Here is a 24999-nt window from a genome sequence, read left to right as displayed (position 1 = left end):
CAAAGTTTAAATAATCATAGTATAGGCTAAACATTTCACAATAATAAACATAATCAGAGATTAAACAAACCACAAGTAATTCACACCATGGTCAAATGACTAATAAAGAAAAAAGAAAGAGAAATATACAAATCCATTCATTATGTATTATTGGACCAATGAAGAAAAAGTGCTGTAAGTGATCAAAAACACATTTAAAATGCTAAGTGTTATTAGTCGTGATACAATACAATAATAGAAATGACACACTGAAATTATAGCTCTCCAGAGTACTTTCCCTTTGAGAAAGGAAATAGGTCTTGCTTTTTAAAAAATTGACTTGAAAACCAATTTTCTTTTTTAAGAAAACCTAGAAAAGTCTTTTTTAAATTTTTGGCAGATAAGTTATTCTCTTCTCTTAAACCAGAGACAATTTCACTGAATACTATTTTTAATCATGCTATTAAATATAATTTTACTATTATTGTATCTTTGTGGGAACTAGTTTCTGCATGGAGACAATACTGTTAAATCTATTTATGCATAATGAACTTGTTATTAGAATAGATAAGGCTTATTAATCACCTGAGATGTGTGCTAGTAGGATCAGTGTTGTTCCAGGAGAGGAAAACCTAGCATTGGGTTAGTTTTCTACAACCCCATCAAAACCAGCTTCCAAAAAGCTATTGTTCCTTAGGAGTGTTATATTTTGTGCATACTTTCCTATTTAAGCCTTTAAACATAATAATTAACTGTATCATGATATAGAATACAAGTGTTAAGTGTTTTGTATATCTGATGATGAAAGGCTTAAAATGATGATGAAAGGCTTAAATTCTGATTCTGAGTGTTTAGCAAAGTTTATATAACAGAAAGGTCCAGCTGAGAAAAATAATAAATAGGGTGTTGTAGCTACAGCCAAAGAATAATGATCTTGACAGTGTTCTAGTAAAATAGATCAATATTGTATAGGAAAAATCCTCAGATGAAAGTAATCAACAGTTATCTGAATCATGAACAATAACAGATAGCTAACAGGCACTAGTAAAAAAAAAATTCTGATGGGTAGCCTGGTGAGACAGGTGTGGTTCCCCACAACTTTTCTTTAAATTGAGATATTTAGAGCTCTTTGCCATTTGTCACCTAATCTGTTTCTGATTGGAGACCCTTCTTGTTTCTCTCTGGTTATCTGAGCCCCCAACCTTTGATCAATGATATGATCCAAATGGGGAGAGTTAACATCAACTCTTAGTTTAAAATACTCTTAGGTACTGGAAATGTGGAGCCTCCGGTGGCTCAGTGTGTTAAAGCGCTGAGCTGATGAACTTGCAGACCGAAAGGTCACAGGTTCAAATCCGGGGAGCGGAGTGAGCGCCCGCTGTAAGCTCCAGCTTCTGCCAACCTAGCAGTTCGAAAACATGCAAATGTGAGTAGATCAATAGGTACCGCTCCGGCAGGAAGGTAACGGCGTTCCATGCAGTCATGGTGGCCACATCACCTTGGAGGTGTTTACGGACAACGCCGGCTCTTCAGCTTAGAAATAGAGATGAGCACCAACCCCCAGAGTCGGACACGACTGGACTTAACGTCAGGGGAAATCTTTACCTTTAACTTTTTACTAGAAATGCAGTATATTTCTAAAGGTCAGTGGTTTTCAACCTGGGGTCCCCAGATGTTTTTGGCCTTCAACTCCAAGAAATCCTAATAGCTGGTAAACTGGCTGGAATTTCTGGGAGTTGTAGGCCAAAAACCTCTGGGGACCCCAGGTTGAGAACCACTGCTATAGGTGGTTAAGTAGGATTTCTATTATTGTTTTAAGCAATTTTATTAAACATAGTAGATATGTAAGCATACATTCCCCTTAGGGAGGGACATAGATTTTTCACTGTGTAGACACATTAGGTATAGGTAAAACTTTTCCCCTGACATTAAGTCTACTCGCGTTCGACTCTGTGGGTTGATGGTCATCTCCATTTCTAAACCAAAGAGTTGGGGTTGTCCGTAGACATCTCCAAGGTCATGTGGCTGGCATGACTGCATGGAGCACCATTTTACCTTCCCACTGGAGCAGTACCTATTGATCTACTCACATTTGCATGTTTTCAAACTGCTAGGTTGGCAGAAGCTGGGGCTAACAGTGGGAGCTCACCCTGCTCCCTGGATTCAAACTGCCGACCTTTCGGTCAGTAAGTTCAGCAGCTCAGCAGTTTAACCCATTGCACCACATTGCTTACAAACTATTTTACATTTCACTGAAGTCCTGTACCCCTAACTCCACTGAACGTGGATGGCTTACTGTATATCAAATTCACAGGCATCCCTAGGAAATGTGCTAGATCTACCAGCAAGCATAACAGGCATCCATGGAAAATAATCATCCTTGGATACTATAACCCATTGCTACATCCACTATAATTGTAATACGTGTTAAATGTATTCAGATAAGAATTAAATCATTGCTATTATTTTTTCCTTTCCGAGAGCAAAGATTCTCTGTTCTTTTTTTACTAGCGTTGTCTTGGTATTTAGCAGCTAGGAACAGTATTATTAGTATCAGATGTGTTATAAACTTCTTTATCCACACTGAAGACTGATTCTCATCAGCTTGATTTTTGTCTCTCAGGAGCTGGGTTTATAGAATCTTTGGCCTTTATCGCGCAATCAGAGACAGATCTTTCTAGTCCCCAATAAAATAAACAGATATTCTCCTATTCAATCAGAGATTAATCTTATTGGACTTTTAGCCGTGACTAATCATTTCTGAAGTCATTGTTTCCTGGCATGTCATACCTCATGGAGGTTATTTTATCAGTCGCCACGTATTATAACCCTTTCATATCAACACAGCACATTTTTCTCAGTTTTGTTACATACAGTCCATTTGTTTACTTTTTTTCTAAGGCTTAACCCCCACCCCCCTTTTCTAAAAATCTGGTTGACTTCAAACCTAGAACTCTCAGTGCCTATACTCTTTTCAGTTAGATTTTCAGTCTAACACACAAATAGTATTGTTCAAGGTTAGTCGGGCTTCGGGGGTTTAACTTTTGCAAAATATCTTTAAATTAGTGTTTCACATATACCTTTAGTAGAAGTCAATCAATCAGTCAAGACTTTATTATGGTCCATGACCAGCACAGAGAGGTGCACAAATGCCCTGGAATGGGGAAACACAGTTCCTTAGGAAGGCAATCATAAAAGAGATTAGAAAACAGTTTTTTAAAAAAGAAAAAAAAATAGTACTGTTTAAAGACATGTTTAACAAAGCAATTATGGGAACAAGGGGGGCAGTCTGATAGGAGGGGTCAAAACACAAAGGAAACACTAGCGGGAGAGGGAGGGGCACATTACAAGTCCAGCAATACCTCAGCTGCAAAAGGTTGCAGCAACTATGCCTTTAATCTCATTTCTACTGCCATCTTCTTTTTAGATTTTGTCAGGGAACTATCAAATTAACAACTTCAGACTGCTAATGTAAAGCACCATATTCATTGATGTCACTCGATGATGGTGATGGTGATGATGATGATGAAAATTCAGTCTTCTATAGAGAGATGAAGTATGAAAGCTGTGTTTGTTTCAGAAGACCATTTAACTCAGATAAACTGTTCTAGTCCTGAGGAGATGCAATTTCACTTAGTGACTTGATAGAGTACAATTAGTTTAATTAATAGATTAAAAATTATTACTCTCTTTGCCAAGTAAATCACTCTGTGATGCATATACTCAATGTCTCCTTAGTGTGCACACTACCAGGGGGTTGGGTTTTATGATTTTGGAGTTAGGGTAAAGAAACAGATGATGTGTGTCCAGTGAATCTTCATGGACAGGAAAACCCAGCCACTCTATGAATGGGCTTCTGGTTATTCTCGTTACATTGGAGTACTTCCAGCATATATAATGGTTTTCCTGAGTTAAACCAACTTTGTTCCACATCAGACAAAGTCAGAATGCTCCAGATTTTGTAGGAAATTCCAGAATATCCCATGGCTTCAGGGCTCTCAGGGCAGCTGAATTGGGTCTGCTGTAGACCAGTCTGCAGTGTGGAGAAAATACCACTGCTATCACCCTTTTCCCCAATAGTTAGAAATCAGAATTATGGGAATCTGTGGAAAGACCTTTCAGGAACAAATGTACACACACACACACACACACACACACACACACACACACACACACACACACACACATTACTGAGTTTATAAATGGGTTCATAATGCATTCTAGACATCCCCTGTTTGATCAATAGACCATTTAGTTAATAACAGCAACCAACACACATTTTGATGCCTTAAATGTTAGCCCTATTTCTAGGTATATTTGACCTGTTATTTCCAAAAATGCCACCAGTTTTTCCCTATCAGCTCTAGTTTTTGAGATACAGAACCTATGCCATCTACAAGTCGCCATCTGCTCACCCACAGAAACTAAAGCTGATACAGTCTATCCAATGCAGTTTTCTGAATCAGCACGCAAATAACCCCTGGAACAGTCATAAAAATCAAGACACCAAGAATATATATTTTTGGTTGGGCCGTGTTATTCACCAGATCTGATACTTTTATATTTGATTACTATGTCTTCAAATTTTATTCTTTTGTGTCTTATTATAAAATTAGTAAAACATATTTTTTTTCTAAAGGAACCAAGCCTACAGTTTAAATAAACTGATATCCTTTAACCTCACACATCAACATTATTTCAGCTATAGTCCCTGATCTTTTACAGCTGATCTTTGGAGTTAAAATGTACAATCATTACTGTGTTTTGTTTTAAATCAAATTGTTGGCACCTCTGTATACTGTAGGAGCCTCCAGAGGCACAGCGGGTTAAACCACTGAGCTGCTGAACTTGCTGACCGAAAGGTCACCGGTTCGAATCCGGAGAGCGGGGTGAGCTCCCGCTGTTAGCCCCAGCTTCTGCCAACCTAGCAGTTTGAAAACATGCCAATGTGAGTAGATCAATAGGTAGCGCTCTGGCGGGAAGGTAACGGCACTCCATGCAGTCATGCCGGCCACATTACCTTGGAGATGTCTACAGACAACGCCTGCTCTTCGGCTTAAAAATGAAGATGAGCACCAACCACCAGAGTCGGACACAACTAGACTTAATGTCTGGGGGAAACTTTTACCTTTACCTGTATACTGTAGCAGCAATCCAGGAAGCCAGATCTTGTTTGCCACACTGGCATTCTCATGCTGCATGCTTAGGAACCAATACTTAATTTTAATGTGATGCCATCTATATGCTATCATGCAGGTAGTCATACTAGTATGTTTATTTTACTCAGCCATCATTACTATTGATGCGCTCCTACATCTTGCCAAATTTAGCCATTTGAAAGATATAATATATAAAAAATCACTAGCTTCACTACTACTTGACTTGCCGACACAAAAGCTAATCTAAGCTTCCATAAAAATTACATTTCATGATTTCACTTGGCATTTGCCTCAGGAATTTAGTATTAAAGCACTTTCTTATGTTTTTGCAGCCCATCTAAAGCACAGCAATTTGGCTTTAGCTGCCTCATACCAATTTCCATTCCAACTGATGGAGCACTAAGAAGAATGTCAAAGATACAACAAAGCCTACAATGCCACTGATTATTTAGAACAGAGTAGCATTTTTCCTGTAACACCCATGATAGACTAAGCTCAGGTTAATGCTAAATTTTGAATAAAAGGTCATTTCATGCATTTTTTCTAAAGGCAAATAACATCAAATTACATTTCTCTGTGTGTCGCTTTAATTTTGCTCATTATTAATGATACTTATGTTTGAACTGCAGGTAGATTTTAGTGAGCAAAGCCTCCCCTGCTCCCAATACAAGTTTTCTAGCTTCATATGTAGATTTTCAGTTTCATTCTATGAAATTTAGAATCAGTTTACTAGAGAGGGGAAGGAATTTCTATAGAGAAATTGACATTGCTATCCAGCAAGTATGATGAAACTACCAGCAGAGTAGAAGGCAACTTTTCTTGGAAGTCTGTACTTTAATTTGTGAGGTTTGCAAAAAAAAAAACTCCAAAAAGAAGACAAATGTGTACTAAGCTTCACAGAGATTTAAAATCTGTATGTATTTGAAAAATATACATACATTAGTCAATGTGATAATGCATATAAATTTGAACATTTAAAATCCACTAATGTGTGCATTTACTGTGGACAGAGAAATCTCTCATAAAACTTGTGGTGGAATTTGAACTGAAGGAAACTGAGAAGCTGACAAATTTCATGTTCCTCTTGTCGTATGAAATATGCTAAAATTCAGGGGATAAAATTTAATTACAATTTATTAGGATTATCCCTCTGCTTATGCTATCTTCCTTAGTATTTAGATTTTGCTATTTCTTTATGTTCAAATATCAATGACATTCCAATTATCAAAACAGAAGATAATTAATTTTAAAAATGTAAGCAATTTACTTCAGATAACATATTTTCATTATTTTCAGTGCCTTAGCTACTGATGTGTTAAAATGAATTTCTTATAGGACATCATTCTGTTGCTTAGTTGCTAACTAACCCTTTCTCAATGTTCTTTCTGTTGATCTGTAATCCAGGACTTCAAAGGGGGAGGATAATTTAGGTTGTCTTGAGTTACACAGTCAAAGTGGTGAAGTTTTTATTTTTGCTGGGGCTAACAAGCTATGACTGTTTATTTCATTTTTGTAATGGACGATTACATTTGATTGAGGTAGATTTGGGTATCAAGAGAAGATTAGCTAAGGAAAATGGGCCTTCCTATCAGTCTGTTCATTCACTGATACTCAGAACCATAACCAACTGACCTTGAAATGTTATACTGTACTGATGGATAGAGTGATGCCATTGGGAATGATAAATGAGCACACCTCAAGAAGAAACCATCTATTTTATTTGTTGTGCTTTTTTCTTAAAAGGGCACACTTAAACTTTTGCATAGTTTATTTAAGTTTTGTTATAACTTGATTATAGTTCTTTAGGAAAATGTGTTTACAATTAGATTTTAAATCTATCATATTTTAAGTAGAAGCACTGCTTACTACACTTAGTATATGAGGGACTGAAAAATGATTAAGGACTCTGTCACATGCGCTGCCAGAACAAAGGCATTTTGGTGCATCCTGGCAGTGGTCATGCAGGGGGCTAGGGAACCTGTTGACCCCCAGCCTTCTCTGTTGCAGGTTCTCCCCTGCCCCATCATATTTTTTTTGTCAAGAACGACTTGAAAAACTGCAAGTTGCTTCTGGTGTAAGAGAATTGGCCGTCTACAAGGATCTTGCCCAGGGGACGCCCGGATGTTTTGATGTTTTTACCATCCTTGTGGGAGGCTTCTCTCATGTCCCCACATGGAGCTGGAGCTGGTAGAGGGAGCTCATCCGTGCTCTCCTCGGGTTGGATTCAAACCTGGCAGCCTTCAGGTTAGCAACCCAACCTTCAAGTCACAAGGGTTTAACCCACTTTGCCATTGGGGGCTCCTGCCCCATCACACGGGGGAAACCTTTTTTTTTTTTGCCATCTTGATCCATCTTTCCCTATGGAAGACAGGGAGCTTGCCATTGTCTGCTGTCACCATTTTTCGGCAGCAGCAGCACTTTAGCCACAGAGCCGCTCCAGAAGTAGTCCTCCAGGTTGTGATGGAAACTATCGGGCTCTGTGGCAGAATAGAAAAAAACCCGTCATGCCACTGAAAATAAGGTAAATGTGAAGAGGTCCTGACTTAGAATGGACTGTTCCTGAAGTGAAACACTACTTCCATTTTAGGTTGAGGAGACATTAAATCTCTCTATGGAAACAGTCACTTTCAGATCTTGACCATGAAACCAGTAGCATAGACCAACCATGGCCATGATTATGTGCAGGGTGACATTAATCCCTAAAGAACTGTATGGAATTTGCATACATGCAAATGTGTATACAATTAGGCTACCTCGCTGGTGAGGATAGGCAGTTCACAACTTTATAGCTCCTTTCAAGTCCCCTTTCACACTCTTTTACTTCATCATTTTCCCAACTTTATATGTGTGTCCTAAATTTACCTAAATAGTAGCTGGCCTTTGTTTTTAACACACACACACGCATGCATCAGTCTCATATCTCAATAACCTGATTTAATCAGCCTTGTATCTCACTAACCTAATACATGTTCATAATCACATTTTAAAATATGGTTTGTACTGAAATATACATATTTTTTTAGAATACATATTTGCGCTGTATGTTTAAAATGCTGAAAATTTCACTACCGTACTTAAACCCCACAAATCTTTGAAAGTCAGGAGTGGATTTTGAGGACAATGTGATATTAGAATGGGATCACAAAATATGATCTTGCTCCACTCTCCATTCATGCTCTCTTCCATTACCCTGGAAATAATTTTTCAGTGATATCTTCTGGATTTGTTTGCAGGGCAGGAGAGGAATAATGTAGGACAGAATTAGGTATTGTGTTGCAGGATAGTTTTATAATGGTACAATCATAAAAAGTTGGAGCATAATTAAATTCCATTCAGTTTATTATTCCTATTCTGAAACAATACCTGTTTTATAGATAGAGGACCACTGTTGTGGTGGAATATGCACAAACATCGGTACCTGCCTCTTTCCTCTTCCCTCAAAAGCAAATCATGTGGCAAAAACTGATAGGGGAGAAGTCTCTACTATGCATAAATGGAGTTCTTACAGGGATTTTAATTGGAATCATTGAGCTTTGATAACACGCTAAAAAGTTCAATCTTTGTAAAATCTCATGCAACTTGATCTTCCTTTTTGAAATTGATGTGCACTTATAATAATGAATGGTGTATAAGCCAAAACAATTTCAGCATTGGGCCATAGCAGTTAAAATTCTGTTGAACTGTGTTAAATATACAGTATAAGTGCACTCTAAGATACATTTAATTCTTGAAACCCTTTGTTTAAATTTAATTCTTGAAAGAATTTTTGAATTTAAATTGAAGGCACCTAGCATCTGCAACCTTTGACTCAGTTAAACCTAGAAGAAGGGCTTAAAATGCTGTTCACATTTTTTTCTGGTTCTAGAGTCCCTTGAAATCCCACACCTCTCAAAATAGGACAAAATCATAATTCTACAAAGTCTCCAAAAAGTGATTTTTTTTTGCACAAAAATGAGTTGTATGTTGTTTCTCATCACAGTTTTTGTGTCCCACTCCCCTCAAGAAAAAGGTTGGTTATGAATTGCAAATCAATCCAGCAATAAATGAACCAAATTGCAAATGTGGACCCTTCCAATTTTGATCCACATCCCTTCTCAAGACCCATTCAGTTGGATCAAAAATTAGCCTGCGTAATCAGAGAACACGTCACCCTTGATTTGTTGGTTTGTTCACAAACTATGTGTCTGAGTACAGTATAATAACCTAGAGATAGTTTAATCAGAGTTTGCTTACACACAGAGTTGTATGCATGAAGAACTCAAATTAGTTTGTCAGCAGTGCAAAGCTTTTAGGCACTTTCTTTTCTCTGTATTGGAGGCAACTTTATCTAGCTTCATCTGTATAAAAAAGAAATCACCAAAACATTTTAAATCCATTACCAAAAGTCCCTCTTAGCTTTCCTATTATTTATGTTTGTCTTTAATAAAAACCTCAACAGTTTCCAAAGGCATTGAGCTACTTTATTTTCATTCCCCTTTACATTCCATAAAAGCACCAGCCATTTTAAAATGGCAAAGCAGCTTCATCCACTTAGTTACAAATACAATTCAAAAAATGTTGTTTAAATGTCCTTTGTTTTATAATGGTAATGACAAGAACAGACATAGAAAGCTAATATAGATAGTCTAGTGGCTAGATACTGTTCCCATTAAACACAAAAGGATATTGTAATATGAAAATAGAGCAAAAACCTTTGAAACGAAACATTGCAGATATTTGCAATGCAGCTTATTACTTTGAATACAAAGAAAACAGAACATTTGAGAATACCCTTCAGTATGGAAAATTATTCATTGTGGTACACTCAAAGATGATGAAATTCAGGTATATTTCAGTTAATTTGTGAACAGACTTCAGTTAATTTGGGAATGTGTGAAAAAGACTGTTTTAGGGTATAGTGCTATACACATAGTATGCCAGTGTAACTGAATGATGATACCTGCATAACACTGTAACAACATACTTGATGCATTCAAGTAGCACACTTAGTATGGAGCTGAAAACAGGGCAGAGAGTTGTGAATTGGATGATGTAAAAGAGGAACAAACTGGCCTTGGAAGAAAGATAGGATTTAAATTTAATAGAAAAATGAGGAGGAAGAAGAGAGAGGAGGTAGGTAGATAGGTAGGTAGGTTATTCTATACTCTTTGGATCCCATTTCAGATGCTAAAGATGGTAAAAACTTAAATTCAAATATATGGGCCATTCAGTACTCAAGCTATTGGCTTATAAATCATTCATTAATTTATAAGTGCACTTCAATTTCCAAAAGGTATATCAAGTTGCATGAGATTTTAACAAAGATTGAACTTTTTAGCGTGATATCCAAGCTCAATGATTAAAATTAAAATCCTATTCAAATTCCATTTATGCATAGTAAAGTAAATAACAATAACAATAAATAAAAAATATCATACAAAACTATACAATAGGTAAAGATAAAGGTAAAGGTTTTCCCCTGACATCAAGTCCAGTCGTGTCTGACTCTGGGTGTTGGTGCTCATCTCCATTTCTAAGCTGAAGAGCTGGCGTTGTCTGTAGACACCTCCAAGGTCATGTGGCCGGCATGACTGCTTTGAGCGCTGTTACCTTCCTGCCAGCGCGGTACCTATTGATCTACTCACATTTGCATGTTTCTGAACTGCTAGGTTGGCAGAAGCTGGAGCTAACAGCGGCTGCTCACTCTGCTCCTCAGATTCGAACCTGGGACCTTTCGGCCCGCAAGTTCGGCAGCTCAGCAGTTTAACATGCTGTGCCACCGGGGGTTCCATACAATATGAGAGTAATATTGATTCCAGCTACTCAGTCAATTGACATTATTCAGTTTCTATTACTCTGGGGAATTTTCACACATAATATAGTAACTGATTTCGGCTATATGTGAATATTCTAAACAGAAATTCAGCTCCTTCATATATGTTCTTGCCTATGTAATTCACATTATATTTCCTGGATATTGTACCTTTGGATAAAATAAAAAAATAAGACCACATATAAATAAAGATATAAATAAAGATACAAATAAAGATATAAAACCCAACAAAGTCAAAGTGAAATAAAACAAAATCAGAGAACTATGATTCAAAGACTGTAGTAAATATTTTTCAGCATTTTTATAATTTTGGGTGCTCCAAATGTTTTGGATCTCAGTACCCATCAGCTTCATCCAGCATGATCAATATTCAGGAATTCTAAGATATTGAGTCCGAAATGAGCAATTTTGCAACCTATTGTATATACTCATGGCACAGTTTGCTGTATCTTACTTTAAATTACAGGCATTTTCTGAATTGTCCCTTTTTAGCATGCCACAGGGCACAAATAGCAAACTCACCACATGTTCCAAAATACACCAGACAATCAACTTTTATTCATGCGGAGTTCTGATGAACCATTTCCTTCATGGTCCAGTGGGCATGCACATAAAATAGCACCATAAGGATCATACCAAAAATAGACTGAAACCATAATATTGGATGTAATGAAGTACCAATTGGAAGAGAACAATCTTAAAAGCTATTTAAAAGGAGAAAGTCATCTCTTCTGTCCTGTAGAACTATACTATTTTTGACAACATAGAATTGGCTGAAATGCAAATATATCAATGTCATATAGGACAGGGTCACCTGCAAGCCCACTTATCTTTTTACTCTTAAGATTCATGTTTTATGAAAATGAGATTCTCATCACCAATTGAGCTGTGTATTTTAAATGGTTTTATATATATAATTGTGTGTATTCAAGTTATTTCTGACCAATGGCAACCTTAAGACAAACCAAAGAATTTTTCTGACAACATTTATTCAGAGGATATTTGCCTTTGTCTTCTTCTGAGGCTAAAGGAGGGACTTGCTCAAGGCCACCAAGTGGGTTTTCACAGCTGAAAAGGGATTTGAGCCCTGTATAGTACAACATTCAAACTACTACACCATGCTGGCTCTGTGTAGATAATGCAATCATACAAAATGCACATAACATTAAATAAAAGAAACAGAAATAACAATAACAAAACCTTCAGACATTACATTTCAATTCAAAAAAAATAAACTATTCATTGATCCAGACTTAAGAGAATAGTACGTCATTCTAAAGCTTTATGTCGAATTTTGGAAGACAAATACTGTAATACCAAATGCCTCTGAATGCTTAAAGCCTCTGAAGAACATCATGGTTTTCCTCCATTGTCCAAAAGATGAAAAAGTCTAGAAGGAATTCCAATACTGAACCAGAAGAAACACAATTATACCTTCTGATTTTATTTTACAGTAGTCACTTGACCTGTTGAGGAACAGGCAGAATGATCCTCACATTTGATGCTGTTGCTCACCCCTGCCTATGGAGTCTTTGCTTTTTCACTTTTTGAAGGCTACAAAAATGTAAGGAAACATCACATCCTGCCCAGTTAATGTGGCTAGAAAAAACAATGTGTGCATTGACATTATTTTACCTTCAAATCCAGTCAATCAAGTTCATAATCAGTAGCATATCTCTCACCATTTTGTTCATAAGCACCTGTCTCATAAGGAATAACGGATCCAAATAGGCATACATTTACCAGACTGTTTCTGCCACTAGTTTGAGAAAGTTTCTTCCATCTCTCCCTTGTTTATTTGAAAGCTATATTGCTTATCAAAGTTCATCTTTTTCCTGAACATCCTGTTTCTAAAAGGTGATACCACAAAAGGCACTGAGAGCTACATGTCATTACTAAATGTAGTCAAAAGACACTGGGAGGTACCTTCTATCTACTCAGTGGTTAAAAATCTGTCATGAATGAGCTTCCTGAAGTTTAGGCCAGAACAGGTTTGGCTACTGCAATGTATTTGCATTCATTTTCCAAACAAACAAACCCATAAAAATAAATAATGAGTGTTTTACTGACATAATACCAGAAAATTAGGTGGACTTCTGTGTTTCTACATACAATGGGCCTGCCATGTCCCCATGCTCTGCCCCCATGGATTTAACCCACAATAAAATGCAATAAAATCCCAGAAAGTCAGCCAGAAAATTCACAGTTGTGGGTGGCAGTGTGCTTGTAAAAGAAAGAAGCAGTGTGACCAGCAATAATAATAATAGTAATACCTCATTTTCTCTCTCTACAAAAGAGACTTATGGTGTCTTACAGTAAAACCAGGAGTACCCACAAACTACAGACCTGTGTCTTCAGAGGTAGCCAGGCTGGAGTCATATTCCCTGATCTGCCTTCTGACTGACCAGGATAACCTCTGTCTTGTCTGGATTCAGTTCAATTTATTTGTCCTCATTCACTCCATCACTGATGACAGACACTGGTTTAGGGTCAGAACATCTTCATTAATTTTGGGTGGAAAGTAGTAGTAGAGTTGGGTGGCATCTGTATATAGATGGCACCGCACTCCAGCAAGTCCTTCTGGGAGATCCTGGAAGATGCTGAAGTGTCTCTGTTCATGTTGTTGCCATTACATAACATGGGCCTAGATCATCCACATTTTTTAATATTCACATGCAGTTCTAGAACCAAGCTCTCATGGAAACAGTGAGCCCAGTGTACATGCTGTGTCATAGGTTTTGTCATATTCCACAGCCTCTAAGCTTGCACATGTTTCATCCTTTAAAAATTAGAAATGCTTGATTCATATTACCATATTTGCTTGAGTCTAATGCTCACCTTTTGGGGCTAAATTTCATTCCTAAAATTGAGGTGCACATTAGATTTGATGGTGCACTAGAATCGTGCACATAAACCCACCTGCTTGAAAAGACCCAGAGGAAACTAGAACTCTGGAGGTCGGTCAGAGAGGATGGTGTGGGGGGGGGGGGGGGGGGAGAGGCTGCACTGGGGCAAAGTGGCTGTTTCCAGTGGTGGTCTTCCTAATGTGCTATGCCTACAATATTGGGCGCATTACATTCAAAGGCTAATCTATTTTTGTAATGTGCACCTTCAAAATTGAGGTGCACACTCTATTTGATGGCAAATTATACTCAAGTGAACTTGGTACTGATGTATGTGCTTGAATGTGTGTGTGTGTGTGTGTGTATGTATATCTATATATATAAAAGAGTGATGGCATCACGGCGACTCACAAAACAACAAAAGTACAGGCCCCTCAACCTCAAAATTTGACAACACAACCCATCATCCACGCCTCTAGGTTGATACAACAAAAAGAAAAGAAAAACAAAGTCCTAATTAGAGGGAGAGCAATAATTTTTTTTATCCAATTGCTGCCAGTTTAGAGGGCTAATCTCTGCCCACTTGGTTGCCTAGCAACCAAGGGACAGCCAGGTTTCAGTTAGGGGACAGGCTGATTTAGGCCTCACTTAGGTCTCTTCCACAGATTATCTAATTTGCACTGGATTATATGGCAGTGTAGACTCAAGGCCCTTCCACACAGCTATATAACCCATTTATAATCTTATATTATCTGCTTTGAACTGGATTATCTTGACTCCACAATGCCATATAATCCACTTCATTGTGCATTTTATACAGCTGTGAAGAAGGGGCCTCATATAATCCAGTTCTAAGCAGAAAATATAAGATTAGAAATATACAGTAGAGTCTCACTTATCCAATGTAAACAGGCCAGCAGGATAAGTGAATATGTTGGATAATAAGAAGGGATTCAGGAAAAGCCAATTAAACATCAAATTAGGTAATCGTTATACAAATTAAGCACCAAAACATCATATTATACAACAAATTTGACAGAAAAAGTAGTTTCATGCGCAGTAATGCTATGTAGTAATTACAGTAGAGTCTCATTTATCCAACACTCGCTTATCCAACGTTCTGGATTATCCAACACATTTTTGTAGTCAATGCTTTCAAAGTATGATATTTTGGTGCTAAATTCATAAATACAGTAATTACTATATAGCATTACTGTGTATTGAACTACTTTTTCTGACAAATTTGTTGTCTAACATGATGTTTTGGTGCTTCATTTATAAAATCATAACCTAATTTGATGTTTAATAGGGTTATCCTTAATTCCTCCTTATTATCCAACATATTCGCTTATCCAACGTTCTGCCGGCCCGTTTATGTTGGATAAGTGAGACTCTACTGTACTGTATTTACAAATTTACTACTAAAATATCACAATGAATTTAAAACACTGACTACAAAAACATTGATTATGAAAAGGCAGACTGCGTTGGATAATCCAGAACATTGTATAAGCGAATGTTGGATAAGTGAGATTCTTCTTTAATATGAAATAATTACTGGGATAGAATAATGCAGAACAATATAATCTCTAAAACCAGGACAGTAAATAAACAGGGGAATTCCACACAGGAAGCAATCAGGGCCAGCTAACACCTCCCAACAAAGTATTCCCATCATCAAAATCAGGCAAATCCTGTTTTCTCAGGGCCACAGACAGTAGAAGCACATAAAATATCGCAAACAATACCACTCTGAAAACAAGGGAATTCCAGACAGGAAACAATCAGGGCCAGCTAACACCTCCCAACAAAAAATTCACTCAGGGAGGAAACAGCCAGGCTTTAAAGCTGCAAGGCCATTACATCCTAATCATTTTTCCTAATTGCAGCATTCATACTTCCCTTCAACAGACAAAAAAAAAACCAATCAGAAATATTGTATATTCACAACCTTTAGGAAATAATATCCCCTGATGGCGCAGCGTGTTAAAGCGCTGAGCTGCTGAACTTCTGGACTGAAAGGTTTGAATTGGGGGAGCGGAGAGAGCCCCCACTGTTAGCCCTAGCTTTTGCCAACCCAGAAGTTCAAAAACATGCAAATGTGAGTGCATCAATAGGTACTGCTCCAGCGGGAAGGTAACGCCGCTCCATGCAGTCATCCCACATGACCTTGGAGGAGTCTACGGACAACGCCGGCTCTTCGGCTTAGAAATGGAGATGAGCACCAACCCCCAGAGTCAGACATGACTGGACTTAATGTCAGGGGAAAACCTTTACCTTAACTACCACCAATTCCTCAATACTTTATTTCCTGTGAGAGTTCTTATCTCCAGCAGGAGACCAAGGAAACAAACATTTCTGCCTTTTTTTTTTTACAATTTGTACAAAAATATATTTATAAAATAAGTCTCCTTTCCTCTTGAGTTGAAAAGTACACACACACAGAGCAGGCACAAAAGGAAACTTTGCTTGATCAAAAAGACACAAACAATAGATTCAATGTTAGTACCTTTTTACAGTCTATGCAACAAGGTAACATTTATAACCAATTCTATTCTTTACCTTTATAGAAAGGTGCAAAAATGGTCTTTAAAATGCAAAAAAATATATCTGATATCAATAAAATAAAAAATACTGCATTTCTCAGCAAGAAGCATTAAAAAAAACCCATTTACCACCTGAGAATGAACCAAGTCAGGATTTACTCCCCTAGTATGAATACAATAACGCTGACGTGTCTCTTAATGCAGCAATATTGTAAAATTATATGAGATCATAACATCTGTATTTCAGCAGGCCAAATGACTTGCCAGTGTTAAAAGTTTCACTTTTTAAAAAACTATGAGACTTAAACTATCATTTTTTAAACATAAAATAAGACATATTGGCTATTCCTTAAGTTCACGATTAATGCCTAGATCACTGCCTTACTGCATCATCTTACATTTTCAGGGACATACTCTGCTGTGCTTTCAAAGTAGGCTTGGAGGAATGATTTGGGACTTTAATTTAAACAAAGAACAGCCTGGAATCTTCATCTAAATTATAATAATCATCTCAAAAGTCAACCAAGTTTCATTTCCCTATGAAAAACATATGGCCTTCTTTATCTAGGAAGGTCAGAATGCTCTGACCTGCTGATTCCAAAAAATGGCACTGGTTTCCCCTTATCAGCTTTAATTTTTGAGATACGGAACATATGCCATATACCACTCTGCTCACCAATAAAAAAATCAGGATACTTTAATGTAGTGTTTAAATTAATATATTTTGAGTATGTAGGGAAATTAAAAGAAAAGTATATGATATGAAAACCTACTAATTTCATACCAAAAGGACAGATTTATGACACAAACTTTCTAGTCATTTGACACACTATATCTAAGAAACTAAAGCTGATATGGTCTATCCAATGCAATTTTCTGAATCAGTGCCCCAAATAACCAAGACCCCAATATTTTTTTCTTGGGTTGTGTAATCCGTCTCCCGGCAGTTGTAAGCAATATACCAATAAGCACTTGTCCCCATAAAGGATTATGGCTAATCACGCCCTTCAAGCCATGCTACTATTGAAGATTCGTGAACAGTTTTGCCTTGCAGTTTCATAATTTGAATGCATGTGTCAGACTAACAAAGCTAGAGAGAATTCCATTATAACATTAAAAAGGAAGGGGGTAAGCATAGGTTTAGCCATTGCATAGAGCTTCCCACTTTGCCAATGTGAGAAAGTTGGTACATGAATGTTGGCTGAACACTTAAGTGACACATTCCAGTCTTCTCTCACTTCTCTATTAATACCTACTGTGCAATCAGGACCAAAGATTGTATGTTCCAGGTAGACCATTATACTATTTGACTGGAATCCTGTTCCCACTAGAGTAGCCCAACTAGAACAGTTCAATCAGTGGTTTGAACACTCAGCCAACATGTAGACAATGTCAGCTGTTTCAATGGACCTATTCTAGTTAGGACTAACAATGGGACTGGGGTCTACATCTGTGGCAGAATTTAACTCTGCTTAGATCAGTGGTTCTCAACCTGGAGTCCCCAGATGTTTTTTGTCCTACAACTCCCAGAAATCCCAGCCAGTTTACCAGCTGTTAGAATTTTTGGGAGTTGAAGGCCAAAAAAATCTGGAGACCCCAGGTTGAGAACTACTGGTTTAGATTCAGATCAGGGGCTTTTCAGGTGATAAATTTCCTTAAACACAATGAAACCAAGCTTTTACTCCAAAAATAACAACCACGGGACCATGGGGATCTGCAACATTCATTTGGATTCCTATAGAACAGTGTTTCTCAAACTCTGCTCTTCCAGATGTTTTGGATTTCAACTCTCAGAAATCCCAGCTCGCTTAACAGCTGTTAGGAATTGTGGGAGCTGAAGTCCAAAACATCTGAGGAGCAGAGTTTGAGAAACACTGCTATAGAACATTGCCCCACATTACCATGTTTAAGACAGAAGACACTGAAAATGACAATCTAGGCAGAAGTTTCAGTGCTGATGGTAATGTGTCTGTTTAGTCACACATCCATCTGCTTGAGAGGATTGGAAGCAAATGAAAGCTATTTTGCTAATTGGAGTATAACTAATTATCCTGTCTAGTACTTCTATAATGTCTGAGAGCCATTATCTATCTAACTAACTAAGTAAAATCTATCATCGTCTTTATATATATAGTTTCTACGTTTAGGGAAGAAAAAATATGAATCAGTTTAAATGTGTCTCAATGGATCATAAAACATATATCCCTCATTAAAGAAGGTAGTACAAGAGGTATAAACAAAGCTTTTTGCCACACTTCTCCATAAATGACTTTGTTTAATCCAATATTGTGGGAAATTATCAGGTCCTTATAGCCGATAAATTAAATTTATCAGTGATAACAGGAATGAATTTCTTGTGCAGTCTTGGCAATGATGAATGGAAATGTAGGATTATGTTCTAAATGGGTAAACTGCCTGGAGAAATGCTTCTTAACTGTAATGAAAAACAATCCAAACCTATTACAAAACTAATAATATAATTCTTTGTGGTTTTACTCTGAAGAAAATCCCTTGAGTTTAACTGGGAATTACAAAGATGAAAGCAATACAGAGAGTAAAAAAATCAATGCAGCTGACTGGGTACTGTACTAAGTCTCTTAGGATGGTCTACATGGGCAAGAAAAAGTGGACTAACCTCACATCCATAGCTAGCTGTCCCTATGTTTGCCAACCTCCTGTGAGTATTATAAGTTTTCTTGTTTTATTTTGATTTTGCCTTACATTTTGCAAAGTCAGGAATACTTCCAAGCTTTTGAAGACTCCAGAGTATCTTGGGAGTGCATGGTAGTCTACCTGGATCAGGTCTGGTCCAGACAGATACTACACAATCACCCTTTTACATAGTGCAGGGGAAGGGGATATCTTTTCCCAGGTTGTTGATGCTCCCAGTTGGCCACAGAGTTCCATCTGAGTTCCCATGAGGCCCATGTAGCTGCCTTTGCTAATGTCAAAATGGGGCACCCACATGATCAACAAGAAGTGACCTGTTCTGACATCAGCAGAGTTGCCCACGATGGTCAGCAGCTTGGACAGAGCTCTGTAGCTGGATGTAGTGGCAGTAACGTAATGGTCCAGCAGAGCTGATGCAGTCAAACAGTCTGGACAGCAACACTGAACCACAGCAGATTCTGTCGCTCACCTCTGTGGGGATAGTTCTAGTGGCCAGTGTAGACTCACCCAAAATCAACAATGTTGTGGACATTTTCCAGGTTTTCAAAAATCATTGCTGATTCTTTGTGTGCATATATGTCTATTTATCGAGGTATGACTGCTTTAACACCAGTCTCTTGTGAAGGAAGAGAGGCAAATGAAAGCCATTACTTGTATGTATCTCTATATATTAAACAAGTTAGATTGGTAGATACATCTGTGTAAGTGTGTATGCATGCATGCGTATGTGCATTTGCATTGTTAATAGAAGTTATAGAAGAAATATTATTACTGCTACACTTACTTACTTAGCCGATCCCTCATAGACTGAGGATGATAGTCCTCAAAGCATAGTGTCTTGGCGGTGGATCCATAGGTGGCTGTGGAGATCTATTCTTGATCCATATGTTCTCCCGCTGTGAAGACATTGGTTTCCAGATGGAAGGCGGTCTTGATCAGGATTGCCTTCCTCTTGGTACGTTTCTCCCTTAAGCCCTCCATTCGTGCCTCTTCTAGCTACACTACACACGAGGGTGGAGGGATACAAAGACATACATAAAACACACACAAAGAGAGAGTGACGCAAACCCTACTACACTTGTAAAGAACTGAATAGACAATTCTAGCTGTGGTAATACAAGTGAAAGAAACAGTATTTTCATCTTTCTCTGCTGACAATAATGTTATTTGTGGCTGCTTTTTTAAAAACAGCAACCACATTAGATTGTGAAAAGAAGACAAATAAAAGGAAATGTCCCAGATTTAGAAAATGACAACTTCTGCTTTTTTAAAAAAGTCTACAGAATATTTTTCCCCTCCATTTGCAGACAGGTTCAACTGTAGAATCTCAAAGATGTCATCTTCAGGCAGCATAGAAAGGATTTAAATGGTACATGATAATTGCACATTAAATAGTACTTTTTCAGTTTATAGACAGTTTAGACTACAAATACCTACTTGAGAAGTGAATATTTCTTATCTTTTCTCTAGCATACATATTAGAGGATAAAATCAGAAGTCTGAAGAGGGTGGATTTAAATATTGTTACTGGATATATCTTTGTGTTATATTTTTGGCAGAATGTTGAATGTGTATCTTGAGAAAAAATGCATATCAGAAAACCTATAGTGTACCTTTTCATATTAACATGAATATATCTCAGTGTCATACTTAATCTATATGTTTTATCCCATGATAGCTAATCTCCAATGTTCAGTGTTTCACAGAATCCTCTTGCCTCTTCATCTGAAAATATTTTGGATAAAGTGTGGCAATATTCCCCTTTGATTGCTGCTTAACTGCTTTAATTGAATGAACATGTGAAACTTCTGTGCAGGAGAATTAATAGCTGTTAGCAGGATGGATGTTCTAACCACTTACAGGCTTATGTACAAAGTGCTGGGTATTTAGATTAATCTCTGACATTCAAGCCTGTCCCTAATTCTTTAGTCTTCAAGACTAGGTGCATTGATTCCATAAACTGAAGGTTCAGATAAGCGTTTAAAAAATCCATTAACTCAGGGAACTGGATAGGCTTAAAGCTGACACTGACAAAGTAAAGAGTTTCACAGTACTGCTGCATCAGATTGATCCAAGTGTCAGATGTTTAACGCCATCAGTTGAGGCAATATTACATAAAATTGATGGAACAAACCACACTTTAATTTGTTTGGGTGTCAGGACTGGCAGGTGGCCTGTTCCTAAATCTCTGAAGTATCATGATCTTTGGATAATACTGAAGTAGTTGCAAGTGATGATAGGTAGAGATGGAAAACAAATGCTCACTAACTGTTTTTGTTGTTGCTTTTGTTGCTATGAATGTAACAAATCCATGGTGTATGAGACTATGAGTAAATTGGTGTGGACGTCTTTCAATTTGCCACCACTGGGAGATGTCCAAGGCAAATACTTTTGTTGTTGCTTCTCTTGCTTCTGTTCTTTTACCTTTTCAAACTATATACAAGTGAGTGAGCATAATTCAAAAAGCATACTTTTGAAAAATATGCACAAACTTGCTGTAGTTTAGTGGGGGATTATGCATGTGTGTGTTTGTGCATCTATTCAGAAAAAGTGCATATATTAAGTAAAGTCTCAAATGTAGTAGAAAATCACCCTAAATGCCCAAATACCCTGATGACCAGGGCTGTAGCTGGGGGGGGGGGGGGGTAGGGGCTCAACCCCCCCCCCAAATTTATCAGGTTTTTTTTTTTAAAAAAAAAAATTGGTTTAGTGATGTATTTTAACTGGTTAACCAAATATGAATGAGTTAATCTGTCTTGAGTGTCCACTGAAGTTTATCGATGGAGCCTGATTTCTAAACTATTTTGCATTATGGAACTACTCTTCATGATTCGCTAAAAAAAAGTTTCACCCCCTCCCCCTGATTTTTTTTCTGGCTATGGCCCTGCTGATGACACCAGATTCTTTTGTTCTTCCGACGATATCAACAAAACTTTGCCTTGAAGACCTGGTAGTGTAAAGGCTCTGACTAAATGCATGACCTGGGGGGACCTGGAAAACAGAGAATCACTGACATGAACAGTGGCCATATTATTTCACCAAAAATGGGTTGAGGAATTAGGCAGCTCATCACCTCGCCTCTGCACAAGTAACACAATCAGGAAAAACCCTAGAAAGAAAGTCAGCTGACTACAACTACTCAGGCCACCGCAGAGCACTTGAAAGACCACAAAACTAGACCCCAAAGCCATTTGTGTCTGAAATCCTAAAGGCATCCCTAATCCTCAGCTCATCCCTCTAAAATGAAATCTCATTGAATGAGGGAAGAGCTATGTCAGGTGCTTCTACCCTGAACCTCAAACTCTTGACACAATAATCTGTTGAGAGCTTGTGTCTTAGTGCCTTTGGAACAATATGACCACTTTGCGAGTTCTCCCCTGAAATTGGTTGTGCAGATCTGCATTCATAGCTGTTGATGCATCTGGTCTCATTTTACATATTAAAGGAGTTTTAAAATAAAAAAAATCCTAATGTGTTACAGTGCAAGTCAATTTGATCTAATAGCAACAGCTACAGAGGGGGAAAAAGACAAAACTATGCATCATTTTAGACTGCAGTAATTTTGAACCGTCAGTTTCAAAAGTCCTGTTAAATGTTGAATTAAGAAAACTGTTGGCACGAATGTGTCAAGATTGTAGTGTTTGTTTGTTTACATATCATTATCTGTATCTTATGCCATATAGATTTTTGTGATCAAGCCTTTGGAGAACTTGTACAATAGACAGATATGGAATGACGTGCAATGACTATAGGAACGGCCCGGATTATGCTTGTGGATTATGTGATTAATTGTGATTGTATTGTTTTTAAATGTTTCTAATTGTTTTAATTGCATTTTATTATTCTATTTTAAATGTTCATTTTAATTGTATATTGTTTTTAATGCATCAAATAGCTGCTTATATGTAAAGCCGCCTTGAGTCCCCTCCGGGGTGGAGAAAGGTGGGATAGAAATGTTGTAAATAAATAAATAAATAAATGATGGCATGTGCTGCACAAATGGGAAAAGTCAGTTAAAAAAAAACCAAAACCCTAAGATCTTGAGATAGGCAACATAGGCCACTAAACCCAAAGCCCATGCTGAGTTTTTTGGACTTTTTTTTGGCTGGGGTGGTGACTTAAGCATTCTACTTGAGAGAGAACATTCACATGTCTAATGCCATAAATCTTAGCTTTTTATGTATGCATACATATATCTAAAATTCATCACTGATCCCCGTCTGTGGGCTGAAAATAGCAAATCCAGACATGAGGGAGAGAAGTCAAATTGCTTCTATTGCATTGCTTTATCATTCTGCACCATTTTGACTTTAAACTCCCTGGAGGTATTAAACACAAAGCCTATGAACTGGATAAACAAATTCAAAGGTGAATAAAGCACAAGAATAACGCCCTGAAAACACCTTCTTAAGTAACTGAGCTCCCATCTTGGCGTGAGGATTATGCCTGGGGAATCAGCGACTTCGCAATGAATTTGCAGGTCTTTTCATTCTATTACTGGGTGCACCCGCTCAGGATATTTTCTGACAGCCAGAAGGCAATGTGTATAATTTTCTCAGCAATCTTGAATGCAGAGATGGAAAGCAGGGAAACTGTTAAGTTTGTGACAGGGAAAGTATAAGGGTAAATGCTAAAAAGCTGCATTTTGCATGATCTAAATGGTTACTGACACTGTTGCTTTTCATATGACATTGCAATAATCCTCCATTTGGCATTTAACATGAAATATATTGACCTGTCTGGGTCCTCCTAGTATTCCTTTAGCGCTTCTGTCACCTGGTGAGATCTGCACCTATTGTATGAGTTAGGTACATACTGGTTTTCTGTATTAAAGAAATGCACAAACAAACAAAATAAGACATTAAAGAGAAATGCAGAACTTTTTGACTCTTTCCAGTGTCTTCAGAATGGGTGAGAAGAATCAGAATTAGATGGCTAGATTCACCAGTCCCAGGCCTAATCAGGATGAATGGTTTCAAAGGCCATCCATATCTCATGACACCAATAAGTCTGTGGCCAAAGTGCTGGGAGAAACTTTTCCCATCAACTGTTTTTATTTCTCCCCTCCTTCCCTGTGTTAAGAAAGATGGAAGATAAGCAAAATAATCGCAGCTGGAGGTGAAAGCAGCTGAAAGAGTTGGCAATGGTGAAGGGCAGAGGAGCAATGTTAGGAAGAGATTTTTTCTGTCTCTGAGGTGGTGGAGTAGCTAGTAGAGTAGGGCCTGAATCCTGTTTCATCTGTTTCTTTTGTGGTTTTGTACCGTTTCATCCATTTGGATTGCATGGAACGGTACAACCCCATGGGAACAAAAGAAACAGTGAAACGAAAGGCAGAGGGGAATGGTAGCTGTTTGGTCAGTTAATTTTCAGCACTTGGCTGTAGGCCTTGGCTTGTAGTGCCTTCAGCCAAGCACTGGGCACTTGATGCCTCATAGGCCCTGCCTGCTGGGCCTACGAGCATCGAGCGCTCAATGCCTCGTAGGCTCGGCTCGCAGGACCTACAGTTGAGCGTTGAATGCTCGATACTCATAGGCCCTGCCTGCCAGGCCTACAGTCGAATGCTTGATGCTTGTAGGCCTGGCTGCTGGGCCTACTATTGAGCACTCGACTGTAGGCCCTGCGAGCTGGGCCTATGAGCTATAGAGTGCTCGATGGCTCATAGGCCCAGCTCTCAGGGCCAGGCGCTTTGCTGCCCAAGGCCTGGATTTTTTGTTTGTTTTTCGGACCTTGAACATAAAAACCCATTGGTATAAGTGCCCATTTCTGTAAGCGGCAGATAGAAACGGAAATGGGCCATTCAAATGGAAAAAACAAAAATGGTAAGTAATTCCATACAAATGCACAAGTCTAGTAGCTAGCATATTTGACACCTGTTGCAGATCATTTTTACATCTCTCTCCCCTCAACAACCAAAGTATTTTCAATAATAACTACAGAATATAACCAATAACAATAATGGCCAGGAAAGAAACACAGACAGTAGAAAATAT

Source organism: Anolis carolinensis, chromosome 3 (genome assembly GCF_035594765.1).
Source record: "Anolis carolinensis isolate JA03-04 chromosome 3, rAnoCar3.1.pri, whole genome shotgun sequence".
Classification (NCBI taxonomy): Eukaryota; Metazoa; Chordata; class Lepidosauria; order Squamata; family Dactyloidae; genus Anolis; species Anolis carolinensis.
This window is presented reverse-complemented; position numbering follows the sequence as displayed.